The sequence below is a fragment of the Chrysochloris asiatica genome, unplaced genomic scaffold (genome assembly GCF_000296735.1).
Source record: "Chrysochloris asiatica unplaced genomic scaffold, ChrAsi1.0 scaffold00375, whole genome shotgun sequence".
NCBI classification, from domain to species: domain Eukaryota; kingdom Metazoa; phylum Chordata; class Mammalia; order Afrosoricida; family Chrysochloridae; genus Chrysochloris; species Chrysochloris asiatica.
This window is the reverse complement of record NW_006408893.1, coordinates 39,126-53,932: the sequence shown is the minus strand read 5'-3', so window position 1 is coordinate 53,932 and position 14,807 is coordinate 39,126. Positions and strand designations below refer to the sequence as shown.

At 37.3% G+C, this 14,807-nt stretch overlaps 1 pseudogene; it reads right to left on the bottom strand.

Annotated features, from left to right (window-relative positions):
* LOC102834149 overlaps window positions 1–12,488 on the bottom strand; it is a 65,851-nt pseudogene extending 53,363 nt beyond the window's left edge.
* Between the last annotated feature and the right edge of the window lie 2,319 nt (window positions 12,489–14,807).

Here is a 14,807-nt window from a genome sequence, read left to right as displayed (position 1 = left end):
GTTGGGAGCAAAGAGAAAGGATCAGTAGTTGGAAAATATGGCCCTGGTGATAGAAATGATGCTGGAGATCGCATGATAGAATTCTTGCAAAATCAATGATTTGTTCATTTCAGATACCTTCTTTAGACAGCATAAGAGACGACTATACACATGGACCTCACCAGATGGATTACACAGAAATCAAACTGAGTACATCTGCGGAAAGAGACAATGGAAAAGCTCCATATCATCAGTCAAAACAAGGCCAGGGGCAGACTGTGGAAGAGACCATCAATTACTCTTATGCAAATTCAAACTGAAGCTGAAGAAATGAAAACAAGTCCATGAGTGCCAAAATATAACCTTGAATATATGCCACTGAATTTAGGGATCATCTGAAGAATAGATTTGATATATTAAACACTAAAGACCAAAGACCAGAAGAGTTGTGGGATGACATCAAGAACATTATACATGAAGAAAGCAAAAAGTCATTGAGAAGACAAGGAAGAAGGAAAAGGTCAAAATGGATGTCAGCAGAGACACTGAAACATGCTCTCCAGCACAGAGATGCTAAAGCAAATGGAAGACATGAGGAGGTCCAAGAGCTGAACAGAAAATTTCAAAGATCGGATAGAAACGATAAATCCAAATATTACAACAAAATGTGCAAAGATCTGGAATCAGAAAACCAAAATGGAAGAACACGCTCAGCATTTCTCAAGCTGGGGGAACTGAAGGAAAAATTCAAGCCTTGACTTTCATTTTTGAAACATTCTCTGGGCAAATTATTGAATGTGCATAAGGTCGCTATGAGTCGGTTATAGACTCAATGGCACCTAACAACAACACTCATCTATTTTGTCTACTTTTGTTTGTGTACTTTTCAAAATGTTTTGTAATCTGTATATTAATCCCTGTATTAGAGTCCTCACATTTGTCCCTATTTTTTCATTGATGACTTTCATAATTTTGGGATTCACATTTAGGTCTTTAATCTATGCTGAGTTGGTTTTTGTATAGGGTGTGAGGTAAAGGTATTGTTTCAATCTTTTGCACATCGCTTTCCAGTTCTGCTAGCACTATCTGTTCAAGAGACTATCTTATCTCTTCCCCATGCAATATGCCTAGGCACTTCATCAAAAATCAATCACTTGGCTGTATGTGGATGGGTTAATTTCTTGATTCTTGATTCTGTTCCATTGATCAATATATCTTTCATTGTACCAGTACCAGTTTGTTTTGACCACTTCAGGCCTGTAGTAAATTTTGAAATCGGGGAGTGAGAGGCTTCCAAACCTTGTTCTTCTTCTTGAGCAGAGCCTTGCTTATCCAGGGTCTCCTTCCTTTCCATATAAAGTTTGTAATTGTCTTTTCCATCTCTTTGAAAAATGTTGCTGGAACTGGATTGCGATTGCATTATATATGTAAATTGCTTTGGGCAGTATTGACATTTTCACGATGTTGAGTCTTCCAATCCAGGAACATGGTATGTTCTTCCATTTTTGTAAAGTCTCTTTTGGTTTCTTGTAGTAGTGTTATGTAATTCTCTTTGTATAGGTACTTTGTTTCTCTGGTTACGTTTATTCCTAAATATTTCATCCTTTGGGTGGCTATTGTAAATGGTATTGCTTTCCTAATGTCCTTTGCACTGCAGTAACAATGGTTACTACAGATGAATCCAACTGATTTTTGGATGTTGATCTTATACCCTGCCACTTTGCTGAATCTTCCAATGATGTCTAGTAGCTTTTTTATTGAGCCTTTGGCATTTTCTACATATAAGATCATATCGTCTGCAACTACAGTTTTATTTTCTCTTTGCCAGTTTGGATGCCTTTAATTTCCCTATCTTGCTGTATAGCTCTGACTAATACTTCCAAGGCAATATTGAAAAGGAGTGGTGACAAACGTCATCCTTGTCTGGTTCCAGTTCACAGAGGGAAGGCTATTCAGTTTCTCTCCATTGAGAGTCATGTAGGCTGTTGGTTTTGTATATATTCTCTTAATTACGTTGAGGAAGTTCCCTTCAATTCCTACTTTGTTGAGTGTTTTTATGAGGAATGGATGTTGGATTTTGTCAAATGCCTTTTCTGCATCAATTGATATGATCATGTGGTTTTTTCCTTTTTCTTATTTATGTGGTGGATTACATTGATTGTTTTTCTAATGTTGAACCATCCTTGCATCCCTTTTATGAAACCCACTTGGTCATGATATATTATTTTTTTGATGTGGTGCTGGATTCTGTTGACTAGGATTTTGTTGAGAATTTTTGCATCTATGTTCATGAGGGATATTGGTCCGTAGTTTTCTTTCTTAGTGATGTCCTTCCCTGGTTTGGGGATGAGGGTTATGCTTGCTTCATAAAAAGTATTAGGAAGCTTTCCGTCCTCTTCTATATTCTGGAATAATTTGAGTAGAATTGGTGACAGCTCTTCCCTGAATGTTTGGTAGAACTCACCAGTGAAGCCATCTGGGCCTGGATTTCTTTTGGTTGGGAGATTTTTGATGACCTGTTCAATTTCTTCTTTTTTTATTCATCTGTTCAGCTTTTCTACTTCACTCTGTGTAAGTTTTGGTAGGTTGTTTTTCTAAAAATGCATCCATCTCTTCTAAGTTTTCAAATTTGTTGGAGTACAACTCTTCATAGTATTCTGTTATTATCCTTTTGATTTTGTTTGGTTCCATTGTGACATCGCCAGCGTGGTTTCTAATGCAAGTTATTTGTGTCTTCTCCCTCCTTTGTTAGGTTTGCCAATGGTTTGTCAATTTTATTAATCCTTTCAAAAAACCAGCTTCATGTCCTGTTGTCTGTTTTCCATCTCATTTATTTCTGCTCTAATCTTTATTATTTCTTTTCTTTTGGTGACTGCAGGTTCCCTCTGTTGGTCAGTTTCTAATTGTAGATACTGTGTTAATTTTGGTTCTTTCTTCTTTTTGGATGTGCACATTTATCACAATAAATTGTCCTCTCAGAATGGCTTTCACCATGTCCCAAATATGTTGTGTTTTCATTCTCGTTTGTTTCTAGGAACTTTATGAATTTATGTTTAATTTCTTCTTTTACCCAGTTGCTTTGAAGCAGGGTGTTGTTCAGTTTCTAGGTATTCTACTTTATTTCCTTAGTCTTCTTGTTGCTTTCTAGTTTTATAGCATTGTGCTCTGAAAAGATGCTCTGTAGTGCTTTGATGTTTGTAAATTTATGGAGGATTGCTTTGTGACCTAACACATGGTCAATTCTGGAGAATGTTCCATGTGCACTGGAGAAGAAAGTATATTGTGCTGTTATTGGGTTGAACACTCTGTACATGTCTATAAGGTCAAGTTGGTTGATTGTGCTGTTTCGCTCCTTTGTGACTTTGTTGAGTTTCTTTCTGGTTGTTCTGTCCCTTTTCGAAAGTGACATATTAAAATCTCCCACTATAATTGCAGATTTATCTATTTCTTTTTTCAACTCTAGTAAGGTTTGATTCATATATCTTGGTGCTTTTTCACTGGGAGCATAGATATTTATTATGATTATGTCGTCTTGCTCAATTGACCCTGTGATCATGAGACAGCGTCCTTCTTTATCTCTTATACTGGTTTTTGTCTTAAAGTTTACTTTATCACAGATTAGAATTGTCACTCCTGCTTGTTTATTGTTGTAGTTAGTTTGATATATTTTTTTTACATCCTTTAGCTTTTAGTCTGTTTTTGTCTGGCACTGTCTCTTCACTGGTGTATTCAACCAATTGACATTCAATGTAATTATCAATAGGTATGAATTAATTGCTGCCATTATATTAATTTTTTGGTAGTGCTGTTTTTTCCTTTGTTCTGCATGCCTTCTTGTGCTGAGTTTGTGGTTTTTTGTGCTATTTCTTGTCAGTTTCTTCTTAGTTTTTATGTTTGCTTGTTCTGCTCGGAAGTTCATTTTCATGGTAATTTGTGAATCCTTCCATCTTCTTTTGATGTTTTCTGCATCATTCAATAATTTGTCTAGAGAATCCTTCAACAACGAAATTCGAGGCTTGAATTTTTTCTTCAGTTCCCCCAGCTTGAAAAGTGCTAAGCGTGTTTTCCCCTTTTGGTTTTCTGACTCCAGATCTTTCTACATGTTGTTTTAATATTTGTAATATAAATTTGATAGTTATACACAATGGAATACTATGTAACAATCAAGAAAAACGATGAATCATGGATGAACCTTGAGGATAGTATGCTAAGTCAAATTAGTTATGAAAACACTATTCTAAAAAGTTAAGGAAAGGTGCACACACTAAAGGAAATATCATTTGATGGCTACTAAGGGTAAGGGAGAAGGGAAAGTAATTCACTGGCTACAGGGTAGACAAGAGGAAAGCAATATGCAATAAGGAGCCTGGCAAAAAAAATGATGGAGACAGAAGACATAGGCAGATGTGCAAGGGTTAAAGGCTGAACAGGTGTATATAACCCTTGAGGGAATAAGGTACTGAGTTTTAGGGCTCAGGACATCAAGGGGAACTCCATGGTCAATTGGCATAACATAGACCACAAAGATAATGCTACTTTAGTGAGTAGAAACTGACGTTTTAAAAGGTTATGAGTGGCCATCTAGGTCTTTCCTGTCTAGAGAAAAATGATGAAAATCTAAGACTCACGGAAATAATCGATCCAATGCACTAATGGACCACGTGAGCATCAGTCTCCAAGACCTTTAGACCAGAAGAACTAGATGATGCCTGGATACCACTTCCAACTTCTCTGAAAGGGATTACATTAGAAGGTCCTGGATACAGTGAAAGAAAAATTAGAAACAAAACTCAAAATCATAAAACAACAAGGTTTTCTGGTCAGATAGAGATTGGCGGGGCCTGGCCACTATAACCCTTAGTCACTCTTCAGGTTTGGAACTGATCTCACCCCATGGCTCAATTTTTAGCCAAGTAATAGATCTTTTATGTTGTTGTTGTTAGTTGCTGTCAAGTCAGTTCTAACTCATAGCAACCTGATGCACAAAAGAATGAAAAACTGTCTGGTCCTGTGATAAATTCACAAATGTCTTTATATTGGAGCCCATTACTGCTGTCCCTGTGCCAATCCATCATGTTAGGAGTCTTCATCTTTTTCTCTGACCCTACACTTTACCAAGCAGCATCTGTGATAGATCTTGTATAGGAACAATAACACTAGTGAGGTATTCATACCTTACAATAATCAGCCATTTGAAATCAAAAGGGCACCATCTACTGAAGAACAAAGTTCAGAAGAATTAGGAAAGTAAGAGGAATGGAACCAAGAAACACAGGGGAAAAGTGCGATAAGTGATATTACATTGAGGGGATGGCAATCAATGAGATGCAACAAAGTGTGTATGAATTGCCAAACGTGTAACTAATGATCTGCTCTATAAACCTCCACGCAATTCACCATGAAGTTTAGTTTTGCTTTTTTAACTGTCAAGTTTACTACTCAATTATTATAAAATTAGACTAAAGTTATAAACTTCAAAGGCAGAAATCATGGCTTACTGAGCTCTGTATATACAGCAAATGTTTACTATGTTTGGCAACTGGAGGTGCTGAATTAAAAACTCTTAAAAATAATTCTAATTCTTTACAGCAGTAGTTGTCAGGCTTACCTGTACCTCCACCAACCAGTCCACAAGAATGGCCCTCATGTCACTGTTGATGTCGGTTTGTCTGTTCATGTACTTCTTAAGTATGAACTTTTCCTGGCAGCAATAAGAAAGGAGTATTAATGAACAAATTCTTCTTGGAGTTCAAAACACCATAATTTAACATAATTTACTTCTCCTTCATGACGCTAATTATTTTCAGATGGTGTCAGAGAGAGGCAAGATCATCTATTTTTTCAGACATGCTCAGTTACCCTTGGGAAATGGGTACACATAGTATCTGAATGCCAAATGAATAATGAGAAGTCCAGTGGGAACAAGAGCAGAAACACACCTATGGTTCTTCTCCTTCTTTGCAATGCATTGTAGAGTAGAGCATTATGCTTTATAGATAAGTACTTCCCAAATTTTAACATATATATGCACTACTTGAGGATCTTGTAAAAATGCAGTATGATGCAGAAGATCAGGGGTGTCACATTTCTAACACAATCCCAAGTGAACCCCATACTACTCAGCCAAGGCCTACAGTTTTGGAATAGCAAAATGTCTCTTACTTCCTCCAAGGTTTACCAGAAAAAGCATGGGCTCTGGAATCAGAAAGGTAATTGCTATCTTTCTAAAGAGAGGACTCAATGTCCACCCTCTCTTCTTAAATACATAGCATGCTAAAATTCTGACTGATAGACCATCTGGTTCCACTGAAAGAGACAGAAGAAAATTTAGAATTAATCAATATTAGTGGTAAAGGAGGGAGCACGTGGCACAAGGTTGGCAGTTCAAGCCCACCAGTCACTGATTGGGAAACAGATGAGACTTTCTGCTCCCACAAAAATTTGCAGCCTCAGAAACACTATACATGGTCATTATGAGTCGGAACCCACTCAACAGCACTTAACAACAACAGGTGACAGCGGTATAGGAGACTGGCATATTTAAAAGGAGAAAGAAAATTTAGACAGGTTGTAGAGCAGAAAACAAAGGGTGTGATGAAAAAGAGGAAAAAGATCTCTGAGGGCACCCACTCAGAAAAGACTACTTGACCATTTTTGTGTTATTACATCTCAGTACTTATAGGTGTAGTCTCATAGTCTTCAAAATAACAGACTTTAATCCAAATCACTGCTCTGCCATATACAAATTCTGGGACTTTGGGTGGTTTCCCCTATCTGCAAAAGGGAAATAATAAGAACACCTACCATCATGAAATTACTGGGAGAATTAAACAATAGCTGTAAATCCTTTAGCAGAAGTTACCAGTAAATGTCAGTTGTTGCTATTCTTGCTATTTTCATTATTATTACCACCTCCTTTTAACTTGCATGCTGAACAATATAGAGTGATGAAGAAGTGAGAACTAGAAAGCATTGATCCAGCAAGTCACCTACAAACCTCTCTCTCCTTCATGTAACTGAAGATATCCTTGGCATATACAGTGTTGAAAATTGGATCGCTGTGGTCCTCGTCAATATCCTCTAGTGAGGCCGTCTGCTTGGAAATCACCAAAAAAAGACATATTAGGAAGAGAAATATTTCAAGAAAGCTTAGCATGTACACATCAAAGATGATATCATTCTCTCTACTGTTTCCTTCTGCTAAGGTTTCTCCAGTCTCATGTATCCTGAGTCACAACAGAGTATCCTTTGGCCTGTAATGCTCATACTGCCCAGTGACTAAGGAATGTCTACTCCTTCTTATACATGCCTGCTCTGCCCTTTGAACCAGGCACATCTTTTTCAAGAAAGCTCAAAATTCTCCATGAAACATTCCTGTCTGACTATTTCAGTTTATGTTACCTGTCTTCTTACAACCCAATCTCTTGACGCGGTCCAATTCATCTTCTGAGTAGCCTCATCCCTCCCTTTGCCAGGCTGTTTTGCCTACCAGAGGGGTATTTCTCCTCTTGAGTACCAAACCTCATTCTTTTACTCTTCTCATTTACAATTTAAAGACTACCTGCCTTGGGAGATGACCCTCTGACATTTACCTACCTTTGACTAAAGCCCAGTGATGAATATTGCTTATTAATAAGGCAATTTCCTGAATAAAATTCTTGAACCACTACTATAAAGCCTAGGTATACGATGCAATACTGAATATTCCTGAAGCAGTGTGCACATCAGGAAGCAAAGAGCTTCTTCAAAACCCAACTTGCTTTAAGAGAAGAATGCCAGAGTCTGGTAAACTTATCCCGTGGGTAACCTCAGGTTGCAAAAGGTGAAAAGAGACGATTTGTTATTATATACATGTTGTTGCTACATGCTGCTGAGTTAGTTCTGACTCATAGTGATCCTGTATAGTTTCTGAGGAATGGCTGGTAGGTTTGAACTGCTGGCCTTGTGGTTAGTAGTTCAATGTTTATCCTACAGCACCAAAATATTTGCTAGCATCCAACTCCAAAACAACAAAGAATACTTCAGTTAATTTAAGGTAAGGAAAAAGAGAGAATACCTCTTTCTGTGTTCTCTTACCCTGAGGTGAGAAAGATTTATTGGAACTCGATTCACACACACTTGGCTTACTGGAGAAATGGACACTCCCACAGTGGATACAGTGGCAGTGCTGGACTTGTCTGTTCTGGATTCAGTGGCAGTGCTGGACTGATGTGAATTTGCCTCAATGGGAAAGGTCAAAAGTACTTTGAGAAAAATGTTTTTCTTGGTGGCAGGACTTCTTCCCAATGGTGTGTTTCTCATTCAAAGCTAATGTTGTTGTTGTTGTTAAGTGCTGTCGAGTCGGTTCCAACCCATAGCGACCCTGTACAGGGTTTCCGAGGGTGTAAATCTTTACGGGAGTAGAAAGCCTCTTCTTTCTCCCGCGGAGCGGCTGGTAGTTTCCAACCGCTGACCTTCAGGTTCGCAGCCCGATTCGTAAGCACTACACTACCAGAGCTCCTTTTCAAAGCTAATATGTTCTTGGAAAAGAATGCCTCATTGATGGTAGGCTTCTCCAGCATGGCCATAGGACCCTTGAAGAGGACTTCCTTTTCAATTGTGAATTTCTCCCGAAAATCCAAGGTCTCCTTGAGGAAGACCTCCTTCTCAATGCTGAGCTTCCCTTCAAAGTCAGGCACTCCTTGAAGTGAGCTTCTATACCAGTAATGGGTTCTTTGAGTAGGACTTCCTTCTTAATGATGGGTGTCTCCTGTAAATCCAAGGGTTCCTTGAATATTGCTCCCTCAGTGCTGGGATTATACTGCACGAACAAAGGCCCCTGGAAGAGGGCCTCCTTCTCAATGCTGGGTATCTCCTGAAAGGTCTTTGACTGTTTAGAAAGGGACTTCTCTTCTTTGGTGGTGGTTTCTTGCAAGACCAACAAATTCTTTAAGAGAAATACTTCCGCCTGAGCAGTGAAATTATTCTTCAAGCATAATTGCCTCTTTGTGGTTGTTGCTGTCTCAACAGAAGGTTTCTTCTTGAGATCCAATGGCTTCTTATAAAGGGAATTCTCTTCAATGGTGGTTTTCTCCTGCAAGGCCAAGAGCTTCTTCAGAAAGGATTCCTCTTTGGTGTCAGTCTTCTCAAGCAAAACCATTGATTACTGGAAGAGTGAGTCTTCTTTATTGTTAGAATTATTCTTCTGCAATGGAAATGGTTTCTGGAAAAGAAATTCCTCCAACATGGTGAACATTTCCCTCAAAGCGCATGGCTGCTTATTAATTAGGTGGTGATTATTAATAAGCTGGTGATCTCCTCTTGTGAGATCACCAGCTTCTTCAAGAATTCTTTGATATTAGATTCTCCTGTAAGAACAAAACCTTCTGGAAGAGAGAACTGTCTTTGTTGAGCAGTTTCTCAAGTAATCAAAACAGCTCCAGAAAGAAGAATTGCTCCTCAGTGGTTGGCTTCTCCTTCATGTGAACAATGATTCCTTTATACATAATTCTTTTTCACTGGTGGTTTTCTCCTGCAAGGCTATTGTTTCTTTGTGAGGGAAACCTCCTCCTGAAAGGTATGATTCTCTTGTAATACAAGATCCTGGAAGAGGGATTCCTCATCAGTTGTAGGCTTTTTATTACAAGACAACGCCTTTCTAAACAGTGACTCCTCTTCAAAGGCAGGCTTCTGTAACACTACTGGCTTCTTTAAGAACGCCTTTCCCTGAGTAATTTGCTTCTTCTTTAAAGGCAATGGTGTCTTGGTGGTGGTTGCCTCTTCAACTGATAACTAAATGGCATCAGTTCCATAAAGAAGGAATCCTTTTCTTCATCAAACATACACTTCAAGTCTAACAATTCTTGCCTGGTATCCCTGAGTGGTATATTTCGTTTTTAAGGGCAATAGTTTCTTGGTGGGGGTTGCCTCCTTAGTGGTATACTTCTTCCTAAAGGAAACTAACTCCATAACAAAGTCTTCTTTACTATCAAAATTCTCCTGTGATACCCATGACTTCTTTGAGAAAAGGGATTCCTCAATGGTAGGCTTTTTCCTCAATTGCTAACTCTTCAGAGATTGTCTTTGCAATATTAGTGGTTTCCTCAAGTGGGACATCTTACCCCAAGTACTATAATTCTTCTTTAAAAATAATCGCTTCATGGTAAAGGTTGCTACCTCAATGATGTACTTCTTAAAAGCCAAAGTCTCCTTAAAAAGTGACTCCTCCTCAATGACAGTCTTTTTTTTTTTCTTTTTCTTTTCAATTTTCAAACGTTTTATTTTTAGTGTTTTTAAACATTTTAATACAACAAAGATATAAAATAATATATATTAGTTAAATCTGGATTTAATTTAGAGTCAAGATATTTACTTATATACAACACTGTGCTTCAAGGTATGGCTACCACAGGAACTTTCACATCTTCAAGTAATAATAGTTTCTCTGTAGATAGGGAGACCTTTGGGTAAAATGCTCAAAATAAAGCAGGCCAATTTCAGTCCAAGCTAACTTTGTTTCCCTTATTAAGTACTAGTTTCCACTTCCTTTGTTCCATGTCTACTACAACCTACAGATTTTTCAGAAGAAAAATTATTAACATTAAACATTCTTAAAATGAGATTACTAACTGATAATATCCTTTAGCTATCTATGTTCAATTTTTCAGAAAACCCAGTAGTAAACAAGAGGCAAAAAATAACAATGAAATTAACATAGTATTCTTTCCTTCTCCTTTCTTATTAGGCATAAAACTTTGTTATGCTGAAACATGGAGTACAGAATAAAAAGTGCTTTGGTTAATTTAGGGTAGAACCATATTCTAAAAAACCAACTTTATTATTAGCTGAAATATGGTGTATAGACTTCATGGACATGGGTACTGAACTTGATGCAAAGTAACAGATCCTATTTTAGTTGTTTACAATTGGTAGCATTTGCTAGAGGGTTTGGGTGTGATACAAGGAGCCAAAACCTACTTCCATACTAATTTCAGTCTTTCAAAGCTACTCAAAGGCAGCAACAAAACAAAACTTGTTCCTTTCTCATTGGTCATCTGAAGTGGACTGACCTTTGATGTCACTAACAATTCTACTCTGCAGGCTAACCTTACTAATGCAAATTGTCTAGACTGCCAAGTAAAAGTGGCATTAAAGGGGACATACTTTGCCAGCTTTGAAAACATCTAAATGAAATCAACAGGACTTACAAAAGCAACTGAAGTATTCTAAAAGTTTTTCTTATCTCAAATACCTGGATACTTTGAAAGAACTGATAATTATTATTACTCTTAATAAGGATGATGTTTAGTCTACAAAAGACTATCAAAGAATTAAATATGTTAAAAGACTGTTGAAAACAAGAATTTGGCTAGCTATTTTAGAACTGGAATCCTTAAAAAAAGTTATGAAATTGCCTTTTACTGAATAGTCAAAGCAGCTTAGTAATATGAATATGAAATCTATAATATACATTTTCCACACATATTTCCCTGAAACAGATTTTTTCACATCAGCTCTAAAAGGATTTGGCTCCCTTATTCCCCATTTATAAATTTTTGGATTTTTAAAATTCTAAGTAATAGCACACTACTTGCGGTGCCATTCTTACAACTTAGTTATACTAGCAGCAGGTCTCTCTGGTCAATGGGTCTTTCTTGTTAACACACATCAAACTGTTTTTCTTGCTAATACATTTTAAGTTGTTCTATAGCTTAGCTCATTACTTTCAGATTTGAAATGATAACTAAGGAACTCAGTGTGCACAGAGATGTATTTTTGCCCTAGTAAGTCTGGGCACTGATAGGAAAGCCACTCTGAAAATCCTATAGTTTCCTCAGAATTGGTGATAACTCAATTACAGTCTTTTGAAAGGCCAAGGGCATCTTCAAAAGGGACAAGTCCCCAGTATGGTGTACTTTTCTTGTAATGCAGATGGATCCTGGAAGACTGACTCCTCCTCAGTGGTAGGCTTTTTCTTAAAGGAAAATGGCTCCTTAACAAGCAACTTCTCTTCATAGATGATTTTCTGCAATACTAGAATTTTCTTCAAGCCAGACGTCTTCCCCTGAGTGGTACACCTCTTCTTTTTTAAAGATAACAGCTTCTTGGTGGGGCTTGTCTCATCAGTTTTACATTTTTTCCTAAAGTTCACTGGCTCCATAATGAAAGACTCAACTTTAATATTGAGCTTTTGATGCAAGGCTAACAACTCCTTCCAGAAGGACTGCTTCCCTGATGTGTGTATATCTTCTTTTCACTGTCAGTCTCCTCATACAAGGATAATGAATTTTTTCAAGAAGGAAATCTCTCCCAGATTTATGCATTTTTTTAAAAAAGATACAGGCCTCTTGATAAGGGCTGTCTCCCCAGAAGTGGGATCCACTTTTAAAATGAATGACTTTTTGAAAAGGGATACCTCCTCAGTAGTGGGTGTTTTAGAGGTGGTAGATATCTCTTGAATGCCTGGTTTCTCCATAATGTTTGGCTCGGAGACGGTACAAGTTATGACTGATAAGGAGTCCAGCTTATACCTATAAAGAAGACAATACCTAGGTAAGAAGAACATAATTCTTAAAATTCTCATCTATCATTTCATTAGAAACGTGCACATAAGGAGACATTTTCGTGCTATATTTACTAATGGTATAGAACACGAAATGGCTTCAAGTTCAAGAGACAGATTAAAACAAAACAGTCCCGAAAGGACAGAGAAAAACTGCTACATAGTGTTTCCAAAATTTAAAATCTTTCCTTGTTTTTCACTTTTCTTAAAAAATTTTTATTGTGCATTGAGTGAAGGTTTACAGAGAAGATCATCAGTTTTACATTAAAAAATCATATAATTCATTACATGTCAATCATTGCAAGCTCTTCTATGGAACAACAGTTATCCCGCTTTCTCCCTGTGGCTCTTATTTCCATTCCACCAACTATCCCATCCCTTCTTACCTGTGTCCTCAGATACACGTTGCCCCTTCGATTTTAAATGAATAAACCATTCTAGCATTCATAATGAGGATACCTTACTACTGCTGCTGTTCCACAAACTTTTTGAATCCCCTTCATATCCATATATCAAAAGAAAAACCAGTTAATACAACTGTTATTCAAATTTGTATCTACCACTCTATTCAGGACCTTCTAATATGATCCCTTTCACAGCAGTTAGTGGGGGTAGCTAGGCAACATTTAATTGTTTTGGTCTCAGAGTCATGGAGACTGATGTTCTTCACATGTCCCACTAGTCTGTTGGACTAATTGATTCCAAGCACTTTCAATTCTCAACACTTTTCTTTCTCTTGCACATGAAGAAACCAACAGCTGCACCTTAAATGACCACTCACCAACTTTTAATATCCCAGATGCTACTTACCAAAGTACAATGTAGACCATTGTCTTTGTGGACTATGTTATGCCAACTGACCATGGTGCCTCCTGAGCCTAGGGTCCTGAACCCCAGATTCAGCTACTCATTGCCTTAAGATGATTGATAATATATAAGACGTTTTCATCAGTTTGCCCACTATATGCTCTTTATGGAAGCAGAATGCCTGTCTCTCCCGAAAGCAGTTGGACGGTTAGAGCCAATGACCTTTCTGACAGCAGCACAACACATAACTTACTGTATGACATGGGCTTCTTAAAAGACAGATTAGTGTATAAAAAAAGTCAACAGATACCATGGTGAATCAAGTAAATAGAATATTGCATAGTTTCTATGGCCGATGTCCCCATATATTTCTGAAAAACTTCTTCTAAAATTCATGTATGCTCTCTCTTATGTTTTATTATATGTACATATATATGTGTGTACATATACACATATACATAATGTGTGTACATATATATGCATATATATATATATACATACTGCATACACACATAAATATATAAACACATACCTATATATATTATGTGTACATACATTAAAATGAGAAGAATCAGCTACATACATCTATTAGCAATCATAATGTTGTTGTTGTGGTGGTTAACTATCGTCAAGTTGGTACCAACCAAACCACAGCAACTTTGTATAGGGTTTCCAAGGAGCAGCTGGTGAGCTTGAACTAAAAACATGGTGGTTTAAACTGACTTTTCAGTCCAGCGCATTAGCCCAAAATGCTGCACCAAGGCTCCATGGAATCATAACTTAGAATGTACAAAGTATGAATCTCGGAAGACTTGAGGTCATCAAAAATGACACGGAACACATAAAGATCAGTGTCCTAGGCATTAGAGAGCTGAATTGGACTGGTATTGGCCATTTAAATCAGACAACCATCTGATCTACTATATCAGAAATGACAAATTAAGAAGGATATCTCATCCATTATCAAACAGATAATTTCAAAAACTATCCAGAAACACTGTAATCATTGCAATGAAATGATGAGTGTAAAACTAATATTCTTGCATTTAAACTATCACTTATTTCACAATAAACACTTAAAAATAAAAGATCTCTCCTGAAGAACAACATAGTCAGTGATAGGATGAATATGAAAGGGCTTCAAGTAGTTCATGGAAAAATTAAGTTAAAAGATAATGGAAAGAACACCAAGATACATGAAGCAAACCTTAATGAAACTGACAAAGGAAACAGATAAATCCACAATTATAGTGGGAGATTTCAACACACCACTCTCGAAAATGGATAGAACCACCAGAAAGAAACTTGACAATGCTACAGAGGAACTTAACAACACAATCAACCAACTTGACCTCATAGATGCATACAGAACATTCTATCCAACAACAGCACAATACACATTCTTCTCCAGTGCACGTGGAACATTTTCCAGAATTGACCATGTTTTAGGACACAAAGCAAGCCTCCATAAATTCACAAC